The sequence below is a fragment of the Sciurus vulgaris genome, assembly GCF_902686455.1.
Source record: "Sciurus vulgaris genome assembly, chromosome: 1".
Taxonomy (NCBI): Eukaryota; Metazoa; Chordata; class Mammalia; order Rodentia; family Sciuridae; genus Sciurus; species Sciurus vulgaris.
The window spans coordinates 107,674,687-107,690,136 of record NC_136461.1 but is presented as its reverse complement, the minus strand read 5'-3'; the positions used below and the strand labels follow the sequence as shown (position 1 = coordinate 107,690,136).

Sequence of the window (15,450 nt, the reverse complement as noted above, 5' to 3'; positions counted from 1 at the left end):
TGTTATTCTTTGCTCTTTTGCATTTGAACCAGTGACTCTGTGCTATTGACTAATCTCTTTATGATCAAGGACAGAATTTAGTGACCAGTGGTTTTATGTAATTCCAATGTTGCTTTCTTGGGTATTGCACTTGGAAGGTCTATTGGATAATCCCCATTGTTCATTCTTTGTCTAATAGCTTTTGAAAAGATTCGATAGAACAGGCTGGGAAATTGGAAGACAAAGTCCCAGTATCTTGTGTCCAAGCCAAGAAAGGCTTCAGAGCAAAGCCAAAATATTTGACTCATATCTTCACTATGGATGAATCAGTTTATTCTTGGACATGCCGAGAGCCTGGCCCAGAGAGAGGGCAATTATGAAACGCCCTAACAAAGAAGATAAAAATTCTGATTCATGCCCTCATTACATATCTGCTTTAACCTGCAGCAAAACCCCAGCCAAGGAATGACCTTCCTTGATCATAATCTTCTATCATTATTTTAATATGTATTATTACCCACAGAACTTAAATGTAATGATTCACATAGATCAGCCAGTTAAATATGCAGTAGGGCTGGGGGTATCGCTCAATGCAAGGCCCTAGGTACAATCCTTAACACCTCAAAACACACACATACATACACACACACTGAGTGAAAAGCATCTTCTGAAAATAAATGAAGTTATCAATTTAAGCTTGTTGCCAGTGTAGATATTTTGATAAAATAATAGAATGGAACTGCTAAAAGACAATGTACTCCAACTTCCTTATAATTCTTCAGTAAACCTTTACTTACACATGATTTTCAAATTCAATGTTGGATAAATCTAATTGCTATAAAGTTCTAGATCAATCTAATTGTTATAAAGTTCTAGTTGAGCAAACATCTGCCTCTCTGTGATTTGCATCCATTCATTTAACTTCTGCTGTCTAAATATTAACAATAAATTAGCTCTCTCTTCTACACACCTGTTCTTCAAATACTTGGAGACATGGGTTATGTGCCATCCCTAGCCTTCAGGTCTTACCATATTCCAACCAGTTGTACCCACTTCTCTCACTCTTGGTCGTCCTACCTCAGAAGCACTCTCACCTTCTCTCTGAGACTATGCAACTCTCATATTTCATGAAATAACATTTATTCAAACTCTTTGCATCTATTTCTGACATTGGAGAGCTGGTCATCATCAGAGCCACTTCTTGAGTCACATAATGCATTTTGCAAAGCACATTCATCTTCACTCCATCTAAGTTGTTTTTGATATAAGCTCTCTTTTGATCTTTATTTGATGGTGTTTCTAAAAATTTGTACTCCCAGTAAGAAGTACCTACACCGATATTTCTTAGAGATGAATATGTCTACTCTCCACAAAATAACTACTTACCAGATTGCTTTTATAAGTAATCTTTAAAATTAAAGGTTTATTTACAGCCATATCCAATGACTGCATTTTGAACTTATTCCTCCAGGAATAATTACCATAGAGTAATATTTGCCTGTTAGGATATTATAAATGTTGTCTCCTTTGCAAAGGAATTTTGGCAGTGACCTTCATAAGCATCTAAACTTTTCAATAATTCCACGTGGTACTCTGTCATTTAAAATAGCAATTATGATAGAGTAAAACCTCAATATGAGAGACTCTGTATGAACTCTCTCATAAATGAAGAATAAGAAAATTCACCTTCTCTTCTCTTGAAAGATGCCTAATGAGCTCATTGATTCCAGGATGGCTGTGGGTCTAGGTCAGAGTGGAGGTGGCCAGTGTTGACAGGAATGTGCCCGCCTCCTCATAGCCTCGGTGCAGCTCTGAAGATAGCCATCACAGTTCCCTCTCTGCCACCCCTGACATCGGCTGTGCGGAGGGGGATGGATTTTGCTAGTTTGCCAGTAAAACTTGAGGGAAGTACTCGTTTTGCCTACATTCCACAATTTTTCCATCAAAGCTAATGTGAGAGATTTCCTCAGGTGTCTTTCTAACCACAAATCATGCCATTCCCTTATTTTTTGGATCAGGCAACCAACCTTATTGTGTAGAAGCACCAGATATTTTATCAGACTCATTCCTCTTTTTTAATATTTAATAAGGAAAACTTTTTAATATTTATGAGAATAGTATATTGTAACTCCCATCACTTAAGATGATGTGGCTTATCTAATCAAGTTATTTTCTTGTTGCTATTAAAGTATTTTAATGTAGATTCTACACATTACAGCATTTCACTTCCTTAATATTCCAGTGTGCCTCTCTATAAGCTAATGAAATTTTTATATATAACCATAATGCTATCATCACACCAGCAAAGTTATTAATTTTATATTATTATCTAATACCCAAATTACTCTGATTCTCTCCTAAAAGTTTTTGTAGTTGGCTTCTTTGATTGAAGATCTACCAAAGTCTACACATCATATTTTATTATAGATTGTAAGTCTTTATATGTCTATGTGCCTTTTGATTTGTTGATCAAATTTTATACTACTTCCTATAAAGTTAGTCCTTCTATACTTAAGAATTTTTAAATTTTGATTTTTATGGTTCTACTTTTGTTCATACTTTTGATATATTGACCAAGTTTTCTTTTACTTGCTATAGTTGTTTTAAACTTAAAAATAAACCTTAATGTTGTGTTGCTGTCCCTTTGCACTAATCTGTGTAACCAGAGTTTAGTGACAATTAACTACTATCCTACGTAGAGTTGCTCATCACTGTATTCATTAGTTTAAATAGAATGTGTGTTTGCCTCGTGCCTGCAGAGCGCCTAGAGAGGAACATGAGTTATCAGTTCCTTTAGAAAGACCATAAAGCCTCAGGTTGCTCATGGATACTGATGGAAAGGTCCTCCTCCTCATGCTTTATCTTAAGACCGTGAAGCCATGTATTAGCTTTTGCTTCTTGGAACCATTTCTAATGGAGTATAATCAAATAAAGCTAGTCTCCAGAAGGATTATTTCTGAACACATGGCCCCATATGTGCAGTGCTCTAGCTCGTGAAAGAATCACCATGGCTGTGATCTATGGTTGTGATCCAAAAATCAATAATTAACAAGTCTTTGTTTTCTCATTGACTTAAATTGACAAAAACTGTATGTATTTATGTGTACAACATGATGTTTTGATGTATGTATAGATTGTAGAATGGCTAAATCCACCCCATTAGCATATGCATCGCCTCACATAATTTTATGTGGTGAGAATGCTTAAAATCTACTCTTTTTGCAATATTCAAGTATTCAATACATTGTTATAAACAATAGTCGCCATGTTATACAATAAGTCTATTAAACTTCCTCTTCCTGTGATTTTGCATCCTTTGTCCTTTAATGGACATCTTCCCATTTTGTCCCACCCTCCCCTGGTAACCACCATTCTACTCTCTGCTTCTGTGAGTTCAACTGTTTTAGGTTCTACATTTGATCTATGTGGTATTCGTTTTTCTGTGCTTGGCTTATTTCATTTATCATGATATTCTCCAGGTTCATCCATGTTGTTACAATGAAAGGATTTTTTTTCCTTCTTTTTTAGTTCTGAATAGTGTTCAATGGTGTGTAAATGCCACTTTTTCATTATCTATTCACCTGTTGATGGACACATAAGTTGATTCCATATCTTGGTTATTGTAAATAATGCTTTGTTAAACATGGGATGCAGATATCTCTTTCACACATTGATTTCCTGTCCTTTGGATATATACCACTAGTGGGTTTATATGGTGGTTCTATTTTTAAATTTTTGAGCAACCTTCATACCATTTTCCATAATGGCTATACTAATTTCTGTTACCAATAACGTCACACAAGAGTTCCCTTTTTCCACATTTTGCCAACACTTATTATCTTTACCTTTTACTAGTAACCATTCAAGCAGGTGTGAGATAATCAACCCGGGAAGTCTTCAATGAATGGGAACAGAAAAAAATAACAATGATCAGCATTTTAAGATTCATAACAAAGGGAAGTCATGTTTATCAGAAAACTAATATTTTTAAATGAGTAAGGTTTACCCAGCCCTTTCTTTTTTTTGTACAGTTTATTTTTTATTTTTTATTTTTACAGACTGCATTTTGATTCATTATACATAAATGAGGTACAACTTTTCATTTCTATTGTGTACGATGTAGATTCATACCATTTGTGTAATCATCATATACACAGGGTAACGATCTCTGTCTCATTCCACCATCTCTCATACCCCTGCCCCCTCCTCACTCTCATTTTCCTCTACATAATCTAAAGTTTCTCCATTCTTCTCTTACCCCCTACCGCCATTATGTGTCATCATCCACTTATCAGGGAAAACATTCGACCTTTGGTTTTTTTGAGATTGGCTTATTTCACTTAGCATGATATTCTCTAGTTCCATCCATTTATCTACAGATGATAATATTATCCTTCTTTGATGGCTGAATAGTGTTCCATTGTGCGTATATATATACCACAGTTTCTTTATCCATCATCTGTTGAAGGGCATCTAGGTTGGTTCCACAATCTAGCCATTGTGAAATGAGCTACTATAAACATTGATGTGGCTGTGTTACTGTAGTATGCTAATCTTTAAGTTCTTCAGGTATAAACCGAGGAGTGGGATAATTGGGTCAAATGGTGGGTCCATTCCAAGTTTTCTGAGGAATATCCATACTGCTTTCCAGAGTGGCTGCACCAATTTGCAACTCTGCCAGCAGTGTAAAAGTGAGCCTTTTTCCCCACATCCCATGCCAACATCTATTGTTGTTTGTGTTCCATTCCTTTCATATGTATGACTTTTCTCTTAGTCATCAGAATAGCCACAAGTCAGTTATCTCTTTTACAAATGATTAAATTAGAGCATGAGGAGGTTAAGTAAACTTTAAAATGTACTTAAAACCATCTTAGAGATGCGTCCTATTTTGTAAATGTTCAAAGTATATAACTTCTTGATTAGCTGAGGTTGTATGGCTTTAGATGGCAGAGCCAGGACTCTGCTTTCTCACTAAGGCACCACTTTTAGAAGATGTAGTCATGGGGTAGGAACCTTATTCTGCCCCCTGCTGGTCACCCCTTCCCAGGCCTGTGCCCCTGGGGCTGCTGGCTGAAGGAGCTTGAGGAGCTGGAGCAGAACTCAGGGGGCCCTCATTACCTCTTGCCTGGACTCTCAGAATGGCAGTGCATTCTGCAGGTGGCAGTCATGGTCATCTTACTGAAAATACATCAGTGCTAATCTCCACTTAGAAAGGCCTTCTACAGTGAGACCCAGAGAACATTAGGTCCGCATTTCAGTCACTACACCCACCAAGTTGTGTAGACATTTTATTGTCAGTATATTTTGTATTCAGATGATCTAATTCACTTTGATCAGTTATCTCTTTAAAGCAGACATTGAAGAATTCTTTTCTGGTTTCATTTCGAAAAAGTTTGTTGAATCAATCAATTCTTAATTTATAAGCAGATAATTAAGAGATCATTCATCCATACTTAAAAACAGGGTTTTTGTTTGTTCCTTTGTATTGAGAGTTTTCTAGTACATTTAAGCATTTCATTAAAGATGTGATGGAGAGGATAGGAATTCAGAAAGAAATTTATACTTATAACAGTGGGAGCCAATGCCAGTTGCAATGAATTACACCTGCAACTATACGGGCACAATTATTTATAAGTAAAATTAAGAATTTTTGAAATCGTGAATTAGAGAAAAATATTCCTTATGTTATGCGCTTTTCTCAAGTGTATCCATTGTGTATTTTTACATTTACATGTGTTTTTATAAATATTCACCACTAAAGTGTAAAGACGGTTTTCCCATGTGCTGTGTTGTACATCAGAAAGAGCGCTAGTAATGATGTGAAATAGGGAAAGAATTTAGCTATTCTGCAATGCTGATTTTACCAATAATTTTCATCTCCCATCCTTTGCATTCTTTCTCAGCAGACTGACTGGAACAATTTAGGCTTATTGAAGATTTTTCTCATTATTTTCTTTTTCTTTCTCTCCCACTGGCCTGTAGTCATGGTGCTTCCCCTAAAATATGTTTGCCATATGTGAAGAATCTTACAGATCCTTTCTTCTAAAGGTGTGTGTGTGTGTGTGTGTGTGTGTGTGTGTGTGTGTATGCGCACATGTGCACACGCAAACACTCATATATGCACACAGTGGGGAGAGAGACAGAGTGCCTGTGTGTGCATTTGGCAGAGATTTCCATCTCACTGCCAAAGTCAGTGGTTGTTATTTCCAGCAGGCAGCAGGCCTCAGTGCAGATCCAATCTGAGTCCCACAGATATCTCTGAGGTACAGGTATCCACACCTTTCATTGTGACTTTCCCTGCAATCGAATCACTCTACAGATGGAAGATAAAAAGTGGAAGAAGACATAGCTTTAGGCAGTGGCTTCCTGCCACGGCCAGGAAAACAGGACAGTTTAGGCCATCCGATGTCATAGTACATAAGGTCCAAGACAGTCCCTGGAAAAGTCGAGGCAGGAAAATGGAATCTGCAGCTTTGGAATGCGGCCTTGTTCTCTAATGAGAGTTATATTTTGTTTCCCAGGAAACTCAAATCAATAATAATAATAAATAAAAGGGGGCTGTAGGGAAAGCAGCTTCCGAATGAAGGCCAAAGGAACTGACTACATGAATCTTGGCTCACTGCATACAAGTGAAAGCTATACCTGACCCCACTGTCCCTTCTCTTAGAGGTGTAAAATCAAGGCCCAAAGTGGACAGACTCTGTCATCTTCATTTGTCCTGGTGATTTTGGAAGCACGTTTGAGTATGTGTTTATGTTTGTTGAATTCTGAGCTGATCAATACCAACATCAGGTACATGTTCTGCTCCTGATAGAAAGGGAACAAACAACCATCTGCATGGAGGGACGAGCTTGGGGGTCTGTTTGTAAAACTGGCATTACCTCTCAAGTTTCTCCCGGAGGTAAGGATCTACATGACCTGTGGCATAAGTAAGGAGAAGTTGGGAAAATGATCATAAAACCAAACTCAATACATTTCTTCTCTCCAGAGTTTCCACCAGTACCACTTCTTTACCCAAATCTGTATCCCTGTGTGACTTGATGAATGAGTTGCAGTGTGTGTCTTGCCTCCGTCCTCCACACAGGAACCGGTCAGGTTTGATGATACCTTCATGAAGAGTTCCTGTCCTGCTATCAGATCATGGCGGAAAAACTCAGGCTTTGGAACTAGGCACATTTGGCTTGTGTGTCACTGTCACCTGTTCTCAGTTGTGACATAATGGGCCAGTTCCTCAGCTTTTCTGAATCCCCCTTAGAATGTCCATAATAGGAATTTAAATGAAATGACATGTCATACTTGGAAGATGTTAACCGTCACCCTAGTCCACTGTACATATTCAGCTCCCCACAGGCTCCCTGATTTTGTAAAGGATTTATACAAAGGTTACCTGGGATTAGAACACAGAGATCAAAATAAAGGCAAAACTTATTTTATCCTCAGTAATGAAATAGTTTCAGAAGAGCTTCTCATTGAAGGGTTTTTCTTCTGGGGGAAACTTTAAAGAATTACTTCAGCCATTCAGAAAAGTGTGAAGGTGATTGGCTGCCTTTTGAAATCCTAACCTTTTTGGCATACTTGCTTCGTGTAGTTTTTATATTTTAGAAATAAAACATTGCAAATATAATCGAAACTTTCTGTTTAGCTCACTCTAATCCCATTTCACTCTCTGCCTCCCCAGAGGTGACCACTCTATTGATTTTGATATTCATCATTCCCACATGTTTATATTTTTATTGAATATGATATGGTCGTAATCTGTATGATTTCTTTTACATTTTTAAAACTTCATGTAAATAGTATCATGCTGCATATCTTCTTACATGTTTAGTTATTTTGTTCAATGTTACATGCCTGAGATTAGTCCATTTTGACTGCAGTATAATATACCATTGTCTGGTTCTGTCACAATTTATTTTCTCAGTTTCCTGGCTAAGGATATTTAGGGTTTTGGTTTTTTTTTTTTTTTTTTTTTTTCCAGCTTTTTGTTACTGTAAGCAATACTACAGTGAGCATACTTGGAAACAACTTGTGTGTACATGTGAAAGACTTTCTCTAAGTTTAGATACCTAAGAGTGGAATGTATGATATATGTATGTGGTCAACCTTTCTGGTTGTTGGCAGATTGCTCTCCGAATTGAATTCTAATTGACATTCCCACTAACAAGAGAGTTCTTGTTGGTCTAAGTCCTCAGCAATTTTGGTGTTATTAGACATTTTACTTTGGCCACTATAATGGATGGAATATGCTACCTTGTTGTTTCAATATGAATTTCCTTGAAAACTGGTAAGGTTAGGCACGTTTATGAACCTTTTTATTTTCTTCTATAAATTGTTTATATCTTTCAGTCATTTTGTAATTGTGGATTTGTGTGTGTATGTATGTGTGTGTGTGTGTGTGTTGTATATGTATGGTTTTAAGGAATGAGCCCAGGGTGCCATGCAGGCTTAGCAAGTAGTACCACTGAGCTATATCACCAAAACCTGTTTGTATTTTCTTATTGATTTGTACGAGTTCTTTATATATTCTGAATATTATCTTTGCTATATGTTATCTTTTTTCTCACCCGTTGCTTATCTTTTTGAGTGTTGTCTGTTGTACAGAAGTTTTCATTTTATTTATTTATTTATTTTTGGACTATAATTTTATTTTATTTTTTTTTCCTTTTTTTTATTGTAAACAAATGGGATACATGTTGTTTCTCTGTTTGTACATGGCGTAAAGGCATACCATTTGTGTAATCATAAATTTACATAGGGCAATGTTGTTTGATTCATTCTGTTATTTTTTCCCTTCCCTCCACCCCTCCCACCCCTCTTTTCCCACTATACAGTCCTTCCTTCCTCCATTCTTGCCCCACTCCCTAACCCTAACTCTAACCCTAACACTAACCCCTCCCACCCCCTTTATGTGTCCTCATCCACTTATTTAGCGATATCATTCGACCTTTGGTTTTTTGGGATTGGCTTATCTCACTTAGCATGATATTCTCCAATTTCATCCATTTGCCTGCAAATGCCATAATTTTATCATTCTTTATGGCTGAGTAATATTCCATTGTATATATATACCACAGTTTCTTTATCCATTCATCAATTGAAGGACATCTAGGTTGGTTCCACAATCTGGTTATTGTGAATTGAGCAGCTATGAACATTGATGTGGCTGTATCTCTGTAGTATGCTGATTTTAAGTCCTTTGGGTATAGGCCGAGGAGTGGGATAGCTGGGTCAAATGGTGGTTCCCTTCCAAGTTTTCTAAGGAATCTCCACACTGCTTTCCAGAGTGGCTGTACTAATTTGCAGCCCCACCAGCAATGTATGAGTGTACCTTTTTCCCCACATCCTCGCCAACACCTGTTGTTGCTCGTATTCTTGATAATCGCCATTCTAATTGGGGTGAGATGGAATCTTAGGGTGGTTTTGATTTTCATTCTCTTATTACTAGAGATGTTGAACATTTTTCCATATGATTGTTGATTGCTTGTAGATCTTCTTCTGTGAAGTGTCTATTCATTTCCTTAGCCCATTTGTTGACTGGATTATTCGCATTCTTGGTGTCGAGTTTTTTGAGTTCTTTATAGATTCTGGAGATTTCATTTTAATGTACATAATTCAGTCTTTTTCTTTGTAATTGTGTGCTTCTGAAGTGTGTTTTTAAGTAATTCTTTCTTGGCTTAATGGCATAAAGCTATTCTTTATTATCTCCAAAATGTATTTTAAGACTGACTTACATAAAACTTACAAATTACATTTTATGTGTATGTATAAGACAAGAAAACCAAACATGTAGTCAATATCACCAGCTAGCTCATCAGGGAGGTTTGCAAGTGTTGGGAAGCTGACTAGCACAGTGATGGATATTTGTTTTCTGAATTCTCATTCTCATTGAAAAGCTAAAATTTTATCACTTTTTAACCTGCACTTCCAGGTTGTTTTTCTTGAAATACCCTTTGTTTTTTGTTTCTGATAAGTTTAGCTGGAAGCTACTCTGATTCTTTTCAGAGAACAAATGATTTTGTGAGGCTCTCTCCTGTGTCTTTGTTGCCTATTTCATTACTCTATCCTCCCTTATATTGTTTTGAAATCACTTACTTGTTCTTTGCTAACTTTCTAGTGGACCTTATTAATTCTCAGCCATTCTTTTTTTTCTAATATAAACATTGAGTATAAATTTACCTCTATATTCTATTTTGTCACCATCCACAAAGTTGTGATATGTAGTATTTTCACCATAACTCAGTGCTAATTTATTAAATTATTTCTAATTTCCACTATCATTTTTTTTTTTTTTTTTTTTTATCTGGGGGTGTGGGGAATACCAGGGATTGAACTCAGGGGCACTTGACCACAGAGCCACATCCCCAACCCTTTTTTTTTTTTTTTTTTTTTTTGTATTTTATTTAGAGACAGCCTCTCACTGAGTTGCTTAGGACCTCGCTTTGTTGCTGAGGCTGGCTTTGAACTCTGCCTCCTCCCACCTCAGCCTTCTTAGCCGCTAGGGATTACAGGCATTCACCACTGCACCCAGCTGATTCCTTTCTTTTTATCACTTGTGTATCCCAGATACTCTCTACGTTTGCTCTAGCTTTCATGTCCTTTTATCTTTTATGTGAGAATGAAGTGTTCAGAAAGGTGTACCTCCTTCACTTTGGGCCTAGAAAGTTACGATGTAAGGCAAAGTTCTAGCCAGTCTGTAGGTATTAACAGGTAATATCAAAGAGAGAGAAACATTCCTATAAGTCACCTAAATTGGGGCATGGCTGTTTATTTCTTGATGTAGCCTAGCAATAGCTGATAAATATAATGCTACAGGTAAAGAAAAAATGCATACACACATAGCTGAGTACATATTAAACAATAGAATTTAGATGGATGTGACTTTAAGTCAGGAACTGATAGAAGAAATTTATTTCGCTTTGGAAGTATTAGATAAAGAAATAGGGATTGTCAAATGTGTACAGACCAATATTCCTTGGCAAACACAAGTACTGACGGGAGACAGACCAGTTGGAAAGAGAGTTTATCATTGATACAGATTTATTTTAATTAAAATCAGATTCCCAAACAAGGTTCTTGTTAAAGGGATTTGTCATGGAGATGATAAGAGTCTAATAAAAATAACTCAGCATGAAATTGTTAGTTTCCAAGAGGAAGAAATAAATGGGAATTTGTGAGTCTGAATAGTCTTCCAAGTGTCCTATCTAAAACTTATAGGACCTGATTCCTGGGAAGATAACATTTATATGGGAAACAGTAAAACCCTAAGGGACAGAGAATATCTTAGAGATTTGATTCAGGAATTGCTGAACCAAGTAATTGCTTAACTAGGTGTGATGGATCCTAGCAGCTGTATCTTTTGGAATCATTCTTCCTTGGTATTCTTCTTGTTAATTAAATATTTTTGAATTTTTAAACACAGTGAAATACAGATAATGATATGCCACACATGCAGGAATGCTGAATGAAGATGGTTAATATCAGTCGTGTTTACTTTGGCTTCTTATATTGAAAACAATATACAGGTGAAGTCAAGGTCTCTTTTATCCTCTCCCGGGCTGAGTCCCTCTACATCTACTGCCTGTATCACTTTCCCCTAACTTCAGGCAACCAAAACCTTAGATTCATAGCATATCAATCTAGCTCATTTTCCACACTTATTTTTTATAAGCTCATATTTTGTACTTCTAATTCCTTAAAATTACATATAACTTTTTGTTGTTTAAAAGTTTGCACATGAGGGGTGCAATGCTGTAGTACCTTTTTACAGTTTTTCATGAAACTTTTTTTTAATCTATGTTTATTCATGTAAATCTAGCTCATTTCTTTTATTCATGAACAGTATGCCATTATACCACATTTATTATAACATTTTATTTAGGCATTTCTTATTAATAAACACTTAACTTTATTCATGCATTCATTTCATGAATATTTAATGAGCACTTACTATATCCTAGGCATTATGCTAAGTACTCAAATCAGTGAATATATCAGACCAAAGTCTTTGACATCATAGTATTTACATTCTGTTAGGATAACATCAAATAAATAATACCCGTATTAAATAAGTCAAACACAAAGTATATTAGTCAGTGAGAAGTGATATGGGAAAAGATGAAGAATTGGGAATAGAGTGGAGGGGAACAGACAGCTATTTCATTGTGGTCTGGGCACACCTGCTTAATGAAATAATATTTGAGCAGACTTAAGGGGAGGGATTTAACTAGGTGAGGATCAGGTAGTTGAGAATTCTTCCAGAGGAAAGAGCCACAGCAAAGCCCCTTGATGGGAGCATACCTGTATTTCCAGGATCATGAGACCAGCTTGCTGGAGGAACCTCCAGAGTCACGTAGGGTGACAGTGTTGAACAGGGGGAAATGACCTTGCCTGGTCTTATAGTTCATTACAGGACTTTGCCTTTCACTCTAAGGCAATGAGAATTTAAGGGTTTTGTGCCAAGAAGTGATCTGATGTATGTTTTAAAAGGCTTACTTTGACTGCTGTGTTACTAATAGACTATAGGGGACCTGGGGTAGAAGCAGAGACCACTGAGGAAGTGACTATAGTGAACTAGAGGAGAGTGATGGTGCCCCAGGCCACAGTGACAGCAGACGTGGCCAAGTCCTGAATCATTTTGAAGATAGGGGCAACAAGATTTGCAGATGTGTTGGATACAGGGTGTGAGAGAATAGGAGTGAAGGCTGGCACAGAGTTTCCACCTAAGCAACTGCAAGGGTTAGGTACAGTTTCCTTCCAGGAACAGGACAACTGAGGGGTTGGACAGGTTTGGGATGGAGAATCAGGAGGTCAGTTTCAGAGATGTTGAGCTTAAAACGTTCATTAGATATCCATATGGAGATGCTGAATAGACCACTGGTTACATGAATCTGGAGCTCATCAGAGAAGTGTGACTGGGGTGTAACTCTGAAGTCATCGGTTATGTGAAATGAGATGAAATTGCAAAGGGAGTGAGTGTAATAAGGAATAGAAGTAAAAAAACAAAAACTAAAACCTGAGTGTGCACAGTATGATGGCAGCTCTGGTGTCCTCATTTTTCTTCAGTGCTGGGAAACCCACTCTCATCTAACCACATTGAAAGGATTTATATTTGGCTTTGATTTGGGGGCCATCTGTTTCTCTGTGGAGTGATTGTTTTTTTCTTTCTGTTTTCTAATTCTCTAATTCTCTCTTCAGTTGTATGCAATCTAGTATTTATCACATCTATTGAGTTTTTTTACTACCTGACTCAATTTTTATATTCATATTTTCAAATTTTTGCTGTAAACTTTACATTACGTATAACAAACATGCATACTAGTGCGAAATCATAAATGTATACAGCTCAATCTGTTTTCATAAACTGGATACACACCTGTAAGTGCCCAGAATGTTCATTTCTCTTTCAAATCACATTTTACCCCCTCTCCCAAGATAATCTGTTTGTGAATGTTGTACAAATGAAATTCTTCAGTATGCACGCATTTCTTCTTTCAACTCATTCATGTTGTTCCATCTAATTGTTCATTAATTCTCATTGCTATCATCTATTATTTGTATGCTGCAATTTAGGTATCTATTCAACTACAGATGGATAATTGGGATTGTTTAGAATCCAGGATTGTTACAGTATGCCTGCACATTTACTTTGGGGAAATATATGCAGACATTTCTGCTGAACATATACCTAGAAATGGAATTTTGGGGCCATAGGATAAGTTAATGTTGAGCACTAGTGTATGCCCATTTTCTGAAGTTAGTATACCAATTTACATTCCACAGTAGTGTATGAGATCTACTCAACCTCCTCACCACACTCGATACTATTGGATTTTTCACTTCAAGCATTCTGTAAATGTGTAATGATATATCATATGTAGCTTTAGTTTGCATTTAAGGCACGAAATTTGCATTTCTCTATTGATTAATGAAATTGAGTATTTTTCTGACATTCTCATTTGGTATAACTTATTCAATGTGAATTACTTATGGTCTTGGCTAATTCTTATAGGGCTATCTACTTTTTTGCATCAATTTATAGGAGTCTTTTACATATTCCATATACTAATCTGTTCTGTGCAGGGGTCCCAGGTGTCTTGATCCATTCCAAGTCTTGCCTTTCCACTCTTTCAGTGGTAATGTGTAATAAAGAGAAGTTCCTGCAGGTTATGTTATGAAGGTTTATTCTTCATATTTAGCACTTTTTGGATCCTGTTTTTAAAAAGTCCTTACTGACTAAGTCAGGTTAAAAATGCAGTGAATTGATTTGAATTTTTCTGCAGATATTAAAAATACCTATAATTATTTAAGGATTACATTTCAGTGTACTGTGAAGAATTTCAGAGAGTTCCCAAAAGTACATTTTATGAGCCATCTGCCTTTTTCATCCACAAGAATATCCACAAAACATTGACTTCTCTCCCTCCATTTTGGAAGATCTTTTTTGTTCCTATCGAACCCAGGAATTCTGTTGAGTGTATTTCTTACCCTGTTTGTTTTTTAATTGCTCTGTCTTCTATTTTCAGAGATAACAGAGCTCATTAGAAGTGCATTCCTCTAAATTTTCCATTCTCCGCTCCTAGCTCACAAGATATACCTTAGCCATGTTCACTGCCCCTCTCACTGTAGCGGAAGGTGTTTTAGTCCCCTATTCCTTTACCTGTGTTGGACTCCTTTCCTTTTCCTCTTTTAGGAACACTGTTCTTTGATTTCTCCCTTCCTGTGCTTCCTGGCTCTCCTCCTACTTAGTACATAAGATAGCAGGACTTTCCTCCCTTGAGAAACAAAATGTTTGCTTTCTAACCACTATTTGCTACCCATCTCATCTTCCCCTAAAAACAAATGTATTACACATGTAAATAAAATTTCATAGAACTAAATATCCCTACTTAGATTTTACTATGTAAGACTGGTAAAATTTAAATAGGGTAGATGGATTATATTTAGTTTCTTCATTGTGACATTGAACACACAGAAAACTACTCAATATTCAGAAGTGTTTATTGAGTACATAAATGTTAGGCTGTATTCTTTTTTTTTTTTTTTCAGAAGTGGCAGATCTTTTTTTATTTACTTTTTCTTAACCTTTTAAAATTTTTTATTTGTTTGTTCTAATTAGTTATACATAACAGTAGAATGCATTTATGTATTTTGATAATCATACATAAATGTATTAATAGTTATACAAGTTTTAGTTCATAGGGAGAAACTAAGTAAAGGTTATATGGGGATTCTAAAAATTATAATGATAATCGTAATATTGATTAATATGTGCTAGGTATTGTTCTAAACACCTTTGTGGGTTAGTGTTAATTTAATTTCATAGATAACAAAACTGAGGCATGGGGAGGTTAAGTTACTTACCCAAGGTCACCCAGCTACTAAGTGGCAGAACCAGCATTCAGATTCAGGTAACTATACTCCAAAGGTAGTACTACTCACCACTCTGCTATGCTTCTCATAGGTCTGTCTTCA

At 36.4% G+C, this 15,450-nt stretch overlaps 1 protein-coding gene across 3 annotated transcripts in view; it reads left to right on the top strand.

Annotated features, from left to right (window-relative positions):
- WARS2 (tryptophanyl tRNA synthetase 2, mitochondrial) overlaps nucleotides 1-15,450 on the top strand; it is a 72,797-nt gene that overhangs the window by 40,776 nt on the left and 16,571 nt on the right. The window lies entirely within an intron of this gene.